We start from the raw sequence: 9,831 nt of genomic DNA, 5'->3' as shown, positions 1-9,831 counted from the left end.
AAAAAAAAAGTCACAGAAGTTCTATAAATCACCCACGACTAAGTGGTAGATCTGGAATTTTAGCCCCAGTTGTTTGACAACACCAAGGCCATCAAAATGTCCTGCTCTGATTTCCTAATGCAGAGAGTGTAAGCGACTGAGGTTTGTGTTCTGACAGTGGGCCCATCATCACTGTGTTCACAGTCTGTACTGCTGCAGCCAATGACCCTCTCATTCCTGCGGAATTCAAACTCTTCTACCGGGCAATGTTGGATGGGGAGCTTCCCTGCAGTTTGTTCAGTTTTAGCACTGTGCTGTACTTTGAAGTTCTTACGCAATTCTACTTTTCTGCTCTCCTTTCCCAGGAGTCTTGGTGTAAAGGCTCCCCCTGATTACCCCTGCTATCTTCCCTTCTACTTTAAAGTGCTCCCTTCCAATAGGCCTCTTGTACATCTGTTTGTCTTAGCATCTGCTTCTTGGAAGGCCCAAAGAATACACCATTCACGCTTTGTTGTGGAGATGAGTTTAAAACTCTAAGCTCGTCTACTTGTGCAAGAATTAAATGGGGACTGCTAGAGAGGTTTTGGATCAGAGTCCTCATTTCATTTCTGTTTCTGAGATAATATACTGACAAAAAGCAACTTAGGGGAGTGTGATGGTTTACACATGCTCCGCTCAGGGAATGGCGCTATTAGAAGGTGTGGCCTTGTTAGAGGAAGCGTGTCACTGTGTGTGGGGGTGTGGGGGGGTTGGAGACCCTCCTCCTAGCTGCTTGAGGATGCCTAGTCTGTTCCTGACTTCCTTTGGATGAAGATGTAGAACTCTCAGCTCCTCCTGCACCATGCCTGCCTGGATGCAGCCATGCTCCTGCCCGGATGATAATGGACTGAACCTCTGAACCTGTAAGGCAGCCCCAATTAAATGTTGTCCTTTATAAGACTTGCTTGGTCATGTTGTCTGTTCACAGGAGTAAAACTAAAACTAAGACAGAATTTGGTACCAGCACAGTGGGGTATTTCTGTGACAACCTGATCAAACCTGATCATGTCTTAGGAAGGACTGTGAAGGACTTTGGAACTTTCAGCTAGAAGAGCCATTGGGATGTTAAGAGCTCTGTGGGAGCTTGGAAGATAATGTTGAGAACAGTGCACAAGATGTTGGCCTGGCTTATGAAATTTCAGAGGGAAGATTAAAGACTGTTATCAGAGCTGTGGTTCTGATTGTGAAGTTTCTGTGGTTTTGGTTAGCTGGGGCTGAAGAATCAGCTGTGATTAACAAGATACCAGAGCTACTAAAGCAAAACCTTTGCATTACTGGGATTCATGATGCTGGTCAGCTGCAGCTAAGAAATTAGTGGTGATCAAGAAGAGACCAGCATCACTGAGGTGAAATCTTCTGGGAAGTGTTTTCTGAGAGAACAAGAGGCTGTGTTCCAGAGATAGCCAAGGTTGTATCTCGTGCTGTGGCTGGACATGTAAGAGTGTGTAAGAGTGACACAGGTGGTACTGGTTCTGAAGGCATGAAGGGGTCATGAAGAGCAGCTGAGGCTCAGCCCTGTGAGAGGCCATGGAAGGCCACTGGTAAAGGTGCAGCCTCAGTTGCAGTTGATGGCCCAGGATTGAAGGGGTCGTGAAAAGGAGTTAAGACTTGGCACCATGAAGAGAGCCTAGGAGAGGCTATTGGTGAAGCCTAGTTGCAGTGGAAGGCAGCAGTGTTTTGGAGATGGCAGTACCACGAGATGACCACCAAGAACAGCAGCAGCAGTGGAGTACAGGCATCTGGAGCCTAAAAGATAAGGTGTGCGCTACAAAGGGCAGAGCCGGAGAAGTGACCCAAGCCCTTGGAGGAACCCAGATGATCGTGAGTGGATCCCAGACATTGGACAGTTAAGAGTTTGATTTCCCTTTTGATTGTGACTATGCCCTGATATTTTTCCCTCTTGAAGAAAGTATTTTAGTGGAGCCCACAGTTAAGAGACTGAATTGTAAAAAGACTTTGAATTTAAAAAGAGATTGGATATTTTAAAGGGATTGAAATTTTAATATGTAAGAATTTGTAAAGAGTATAGGACTCTTAAAGTTATTTAGATCTTGGAGATGAGTAAGAAAGTAAGGATTGAGGCTTAATAGTGATATGTTTGTGTGTCAAGTTGACAAGGGGTCAGTTGTCCTGGCTGGTTTTGTGTGTCAACTTGACACAAGCTGGAGTTATCACAGAAAAAGGAGCCTCCCTTGAGAAAATGCCTCTATGAGATCCAGCTGTAAGGCATTTTCTCAATCAAGGGGGGAGGGTCCCTTGTGGGTGGTATCATCCCTGGGCTCGTAGTCTTGGGTTCTATAAGAAAGCAAGCTGAGCAAGCCAGGAGAAGCAAGCCAGTAACACCTCTCCATGGCCTCCTGCTTCCTGACCTGCTTGAGTTCCAGTCCTGACTTCCTTTGGTGATGAACAGCAATGTGCATGTGTAAGCTGAATAAACCCTTTCCTCTTCAATTTGCTTCTTGGTCATGATGTTTTGCATAGGAATAAAAGCCCTAAGACAGGCAGGAAGGGTTTATTGTGTTTACAATGCCAGGTTACAGTCCATCACTCAGAGGGACAGAAGCTTGAAGCAGCTGATCATGTCATATCTACTGCCACAACTGAAGAGAAACGAATCTATGCTTACTTAGTGCTCAGTTGTTTTTCTCTACCCTTACAGTGTCCAGGGCCCCCGAATCCAGAAATGGTGTTTTCCTACATTAATTACAACAATTGAGACAATCTCTTATGGATAGATCCACAGGCCAATAAAATCTAGATAACCTGGATAATGCCTCATAGAGATTTTTCTTCCTAGGTAATTCTAGACTGTGTCAAATCTGTAAACTAACCATCAAAACTTCACTGCTAGTCAATCTGACACCAAGTAACATGTTTAAAAGTGCGTGTGTGAGTGTAAGTGCCTGTGGAATCCAGAGACATAAGACCTTTCTGTTATAGAGTTATAGTTGTGAGGTGTGGGATGTTGGTCCTGGGAATCAAACTAGGGTCCTCTGCAAAGGGTTTGAATGAGAGTGGGCCCCATAGGCTCATATGTGTGCATATTTGGTTCCCAGTTTTTAGTACTATTTGGGAAGAAATAGGAAGTGTGGCCTTATTCAAGGAGATGTGTAACTGGGGGAAACTTTTTTTCTCAAAAGTCTGTAACATTCCCAGTTAGCTCTCTGTTTTACTCTACCTTCTATTTGTGGACCAAGATGTAAGCTCTCAACCGTTCCTGCTGCCATGCCTTTGCTTCACCTTCTGAAACTGTACTCCCCAGTTAAACCCTTTCTTTTATGCATTACCTTGGACATGGCATATTATCACAACAATAGAAAAGTAATTAAGTCAAGCTGTATATACTCTTAACTGCTGAGCCAGCTCTCCAGTCCCAGACATGCCACTATTCCCCACATTGTCTCCAAATCTCATATTTTCTATAAAGAATTTTAAATATTTTTAATATTATTTATTTATTTATTTGATATGTATGACAGCTTTGTCTGCATGAATGCCTGCAGGCTAGAAGAGGGCATCGGATCCTATTATACATAGTTGTGAGATGCCATGTAGCTGTTGGGAATTGAACTCAGGATCTCTGGAAGAGGAGCCAGTGCTCTTAACTACTGAGCCATCTCTGTACCCCCCACCCCCCTATTTTTTTTAAATAATGTAAAATACAATTCAACTTTAAAAGCCCCAGGACCATAGCTCTAATACTTTAAAAGTCCAAACTCTCTTAATGATGATCCCATATAAAATAAAACAAGTTTATACTTTCAAAATATAATTACATGAAACATTCTTATCCAAAAATGGAGAAACAAGGTACAGCAAGCAAGCAGCCATACCCAAGGAAGACATTTCCATCAGCTGGAGCTCGCAGTGTAATTTTCCTGCTCCAAAGGGCTTGAGTAGTCCGCCCTTCCCTGCCATCTGCTGCACACAGCTTCTCTCTTCGGTTTAGACTGTCTCTACCATATACCTCCACCTCTCTTGGGAGCCTTCCCATGGTCCTGTCAACCACAGGATCCTGAAGTCAGCTTTGCAACTGAAACTTTACCTTCACAGCCCCACTAAAGGTCCTCTCAGGGGCTTCTGCAGAGGGACTCTAATCCTGTCACACGGTACAAATCTCACCCACTCTCCATAACCTCGACCTTCCATGCTGTCAAAACAGCACCACATGAATGATATGTACATCTCCAAGTTCTGTTTGAGCTGGAGATGCAGCCAGGCCAAATTGGACCAACGTTCTATCCTCCTTTGTGTGCTGACTCCAAGGGAATACTTTCCTGCTGTCCCAATGAACCACGGGAGTTTTCACTTTAGTGATGCTGGTCCCTTTAAAAACCAGTTGCTTCTTCAGCCCTAGTCTCATCAGAACACACAAATTCTTAGCCAAATATTGCAGAAATACCTCTTATACCTTTTCCTGGTAGAGTCTTTATTCCTTTCTAAAAATTCATGAGCCCTGCTGCAACTGTCCACATTTAACTCAGTGTTATTACTATTGAAGCTCCCACTAAAATATCCCACTAGACTCTGCTTCCATATTCAATAGTTTTTCCAGCTCAATGTACCAAATGCTTCTACATTCCTCCCACAAAAATAGTTCTAAGCTGTCTTAGTTAGGCTTTCTATTGCTGTGAAGAGACATCATGACCATGGCAACTCTTTTTTTTAAAAGATTTATTTATTTTATTCACATAGGTATATTTTATTAATATATGAGTATACTGTCACTCTCTTAAGACACACCAGAAGAGGACATCGGATTTCATTACACATGGTTGTGAGCCACCATGTGGTTGCTGGGATTTGAACTCAGGACCTCTGGAAGAGCAGTCAGTGCTCTTAACCGCTAAGCCATCTCTCCAGCCCCATGGCAACTCTTATAAGGAAATATTTAATTGGGGCTGGATTACAGTTTAGAAGCTTAGTCCATTATCATCAGCATGCAGGCAGGCATGGTTCTGGAGAGGTAACAGAGTTCTTTATTCAGACTAGTAGGCAGCAGGAAGAAAGTAAGACAGGATCCGACTTGAGCATCTGAGACCTTAAAACCACCCCCAGTGACATAGTTCCTCCAACAAAGCCACACTTATTCCAACAGGGCCACACCTTTAGTGCCACTCCCCGTGGTCCTATGAGGGCCATTTGCATTCAGACCACCACAAAGCATAAAATCTACATGTCAGGTCTATCATAACACTCCACTTCCTCTCACAGTACCAATTTCTGTCCTTGTTTTATTTCTGTTGCTGCGATAAAATATTCTGACAAAAAGCAACTTAACAAAAAGTTTATGTCAGAATACAAAGCCAGGCTACAGTCCATCACTGTAGGGAAGTCCAGGCTGGAACTTCAAACAGCTAACAACATCACATCCACAGTCGAAAGCAGAGAGAAATGAGGGTGTATATGCTCACTTCTTGCTTGCATATACTCAGTTTGATTTCTACCCTCATAGGACTCCTGCTCTTCCTGTAAGTGACCAGAACCTGTGAAGATGGTTCACTACTCTCTTGACCCATAGAACCCCACAAAATCATGCAAATCAAGAGGTTCAAACCTTCATGTTCACTTTAAGAACACCCGGGAAACTGCCCAGGCCATCAAGGGTATGCATAATTGCAAAGCCACCAAGTATCTGAAGGATGTCACCTTAAAGAAGCCATGTGTGACATTCAGGCTAAAGAGTGGGGCTGGACACAGGGACAGTGACCAAAAAGGAGAGCTGAATTTTTGCTGCACATGCTTAAAGATGCAGAGAGTAATGCTGAACTTAAGGGTTTGGATGTAGATTCTGTAGTCATTAAACATATCCAGGTGAATAAGGCACTTAAGATGCATGGAAGAACCTACAGAGGACATGGCCAGATTAACCCATCCATGAGTTCCCCCTGCCACATCGAGATGATCCTCACTGAGAAGGAACAGAATGTTCCAAAGCCAGAAGAGGAGGTTGCACAGAAGAAAAAGATATCCCAGAAGAAACTGAAGAAACAAAAATTCATGACATGGAAATAAATTCAGCATAAAATAAATGCAAATAAAGTAAAAAAAAAAGAAAAAAAACAACAACAACAATGAAAATTCAGGACTCCCTATCTAGGGAATGATGCTACCCACAGTGGGCTGCGTTTCCCCCATCAATTAATTGTCCCACTGACATACCTGTAGATCAAGCCCATGTAAATCCTTCTTCATTGAGACCATTACCCAGGTGATTCTAGGTTGTATCAAGTTATTAGGATAACTGTGACAAACTTAACCATCATTCATCACCCATATGTGAGTGATTTTGTACTGTTATTCTGGTTGAGTCATTTATTCTGTCATTGTTATTCTGTTTTCTATATGTAAACACCTGTGGATAAAGCAAATATCCATCTATATAAATATAATTGCCATTATTTTCATTATAAGAAGAGTTAAAATTTTAAAGAGTTCAGCTCTAACACTGGAGTTCAACATAAATAGAAAACATTTCTTATTAGTCAAGAGCTGATCTGAGAGTGTTAAAAGACAATCTGAGCCATCTGAGACAAGAAAAAAATGTGATCTTGAAAAGGATATACACAACATAAGCTATGTTTTGGAGTTATGATTGAAGCAAGAAGACAGGAAATAGATTTCGTTTTCTCTTTAATGCAGTTTCTTATTAAACATTTATAGCTTTCTCCAGGAGTTTGTCTTTAATGCTGTTTTCACTCAGTCATTTCACCTTCACTTTTGAAAGATTAACTTATTCCTTGAAAATTTCACATATGTGTATAATACATTCTGATCACATTTATTTCCCTACCTTTTTCTTACATAAATTTTTAATATTTTGAGAATATCATACACGAATACTATTTTACTCGTTATATCCCCTCCTCTCTCTTCCTGCTCCAACTGGTCTCATGTCCCCCTTCTCCCTCTTAACTTTATGACCTCTTTTCCTTCAATTACTATTGTTACATATATATATATTTATGTATACTGTTACATATATATATATGTATATATATATAGTGTTAGTCACTGTTCTATTGCTGTGAAGAGATAACATGACTAAGGCAACTATTATAAGAGAAAGAATTTAACTGGGGCTTGCTCACACCACAAAGTCCCACTCCCTGCTCCATAGGCTTATATCCATATCATAATGCAAAGTATATATTCAATTCAACTTCAAAAGTCCCTATAGTCTATCAGTCTAAACATTGTTTAAAAGTTCAAAGTCTCTTCTGAGACTCAAGGTAATTGGTTAACTCTAACTCTCTATAAAATCAAAATTTAAAAAAAAAGCACATAACAAACATCAAACATTCAATGGCACAGAATATAGATTACTATTGCCAAAAAAAAAAAAAGAAAGAAAGAAAGGAAGGAAGGAAGAAAGAAAGAAAGAAAGAAAAAGAAAAGGAAACGGAGCAGAGTGAGCAGAGTGAGGAAATACTAAAACCAAAGCAAGCAAAACAAGACCCATACCCAGAAGGGCATACTCCAAATACCACATCTCTATGTCCGATGTCAAAGCACTCTTTGAATTTTCAACTCCTTTCAGTTCTGTTGGCTGATTGCAATGCACTTTTTTTCTCTCTCTCTCTCTCTCTCTCTCTCTCTCTCTCTCTCTCTCTCACTCTCTCGGGCTGGTTCCACACTTGCTCAGCAGCTCTCCTTGACTGGTATCCCACAACTCTGACACCTCCAATACCATGGCGTTTCCAACACAACACAACAACAGCTTCACACAATTGCCTCTCTAGGCTTCCATGCAGAGACATCCTTGACACATGTGTGGCCTCAGTGGCTTTCCTTAGTTATTCCACAACTCCTGTTTTGTTTCCTTGATCCTAAAGCCAGGATGATATGCCTGAAGTTGACAAGCTCTGTTGTGGAGCTTGTACTTGGACCCCACCTTCAATTACATTTGCATAAGCGTCTCGATGTTGAAGGGTTCCTTCAATGGTTATGTTTTTGCTTAATTCCTTCTCAAAAGTTGAAAGCTTACCTGGGTGGGTCTTCCCCTAAAGCCACCACTCCCTTTATTCCATTTAGCATCAGGCTTTCTTTAAACTTTTCATCACCTTGAGAACTGAACTTAGCTCCCTTACACTTTCTTCTCAAACTGTACATTTTGTATTTCTCCTTGTCCAGCTTGTTCCTTTTCATTATACATCTCCATAAGAATGACCATAGACACACAACACAGTCACCACTAGGCTGTCTTTAAGTCATTCAATGACACTAATCCAAACTCAGTCCTTGGGCAGATTTTTTTTTTTGGATAAGGCCAGAATGCAGCTACATCCTTCTACAAAATGTTCACTCCCACTCAGTTTAGTTACTTGCTCTGCCTCTTGACCTAGGGTTGGCTTTATTTAGCTCTTGGATTAAAGGTGTGTGCTAGGGCTGAGCCATACCACAACAGGGCTTTTCTAGTTCACAATCTAGAGTTTCAAAATGTGTTCAAATATCCTAAAACACTTTGCCCCTCTGAAACCTCTTGGACTGGGCCATCATCATCTACATTGCTGTCAGAACCACTGTCTTCCATGCACCTATTAGGAAGACACAGTAAGATCCACTTGAAATATTCAACTACCTTTCTAGTTCAAAGTCCCAACATCTTCCATATTCCTATAACAGCATGGCCAGGCCTGTCACAGTAATACCCTACTTCCTGGTACCAACTTCTGTTCCCAATTTCAGTTACTATAACTGTGATGAAACACCACCACCAAAAGCAACGTGGAAAAGAAAGAGATATTTAGCCTTATATATTCACAACACTGTCCATCATTGAAGGAAGCCAGGAAAGGAACTCAAATAGGACAGGAACCTGGAAGCAAGAACTGATGCAGAGGCCATGGAGAAGTACTACTTACTGGCTTACCCATTATAGCTTTCTCAGCCTTACAAAACCAAGAACTGCCAGCCCATGGATGGCACCACTCACAATGGGATGCATCTTCCCCATCAATCACTTATTAAGAAAATGCCCTATAGCTAGAACTTGTGGCATTTTCTCACTTAAGGTTCCCTGCTTTGTGTCAAGGTGACATAAAAACTACCCAGCACATACATAGTGGATGTAAATAGAAAACATTACTTAATATTCAAAAGCTGATCTAAGCACCTTAAAAGGTTAACCATTTGAAAATCAGAACAATGTGGCCTAGAGAAGGATATATACGACATAAGTTATTCTAAAAGTTATGACTGAAAGCGTACACAGTCACAAACAGATGCACACACACAGTGCGGGGGTGGGGTGGGCGGGGAGAAGGAGAGGATTACTGATGTTTGAAAATGGACAGACAGCAGCTCAGGGAATACAAGCCGAGGCGGTGATGTCTTGCATGTAAATCAGACAGCTGAGGTTTCAGTAATGGCATGGCAAGGGGTAACAGGCCTTCTGGCCCTTTAACCAAGTCCTACAGAGGAAAACTATTTCTCTGAACCGCCTCCTAGACTCCGTATTCCTCCACTACTCTTTCGTGACAGGTCATCTTTGTTGTGCAGGACTACCTATATAAGAAAATTTAATACTACAACCAGTCTCCCAAAGAAGGAGTAATGGCCACGATTCCAATTCCCCGCTTGGGTCCGGATCTCAAAAAAACAAACAAAACAAACAATAACAACAAAACCCGAGGCGTTTGCGATTCATACTAAACTTGATTCCTCCCACCTTCCGTAGAATTGGTTTTCTCAATGACAAGACCTTTAGCTTCAGCGGAGACACAAAAAGGGCGGAGTTGAGGGGAAGTTATGAGCTGTCTATTCGGATCCCCGAAGTATATGTCTGAAGAGCAAAGCAAATATTTTTAAACA

General features: G+C 41.6%; 1 pseudogene; it reads left to right on the top strand.

Annotated features, from left to right (window-relative positions):
* The first annotated feature begins 5,512 nt into the window (after positions 1–5,512).
* On the top strand, positions 5,513–6,033 carry LOC116900590 (annotated as a pseudogene).
* Positions 6,034–9,831: the final 3,798 nt, after the last annotated feature.

This window comes from Rattus rattus, chromosome 5, assembly GCF_011064425.1.
Source record: "Rattus rattus isolate New Zealand chromosome 5, Rrattus_CSIRO_v1, whole genome shotgun sequence".
Classification (NCBI taxonomy): domain Eukaryota; kingdom Metazoa; phylum Chordata; class Mammalia; order Rodentia; family Muridae; genus Rattus; species Rattus rattus.
Note: the sequence above shows the minus strand (reverse complement) of the source record. Positions and strands in the feature narration are given on the sequence as shown.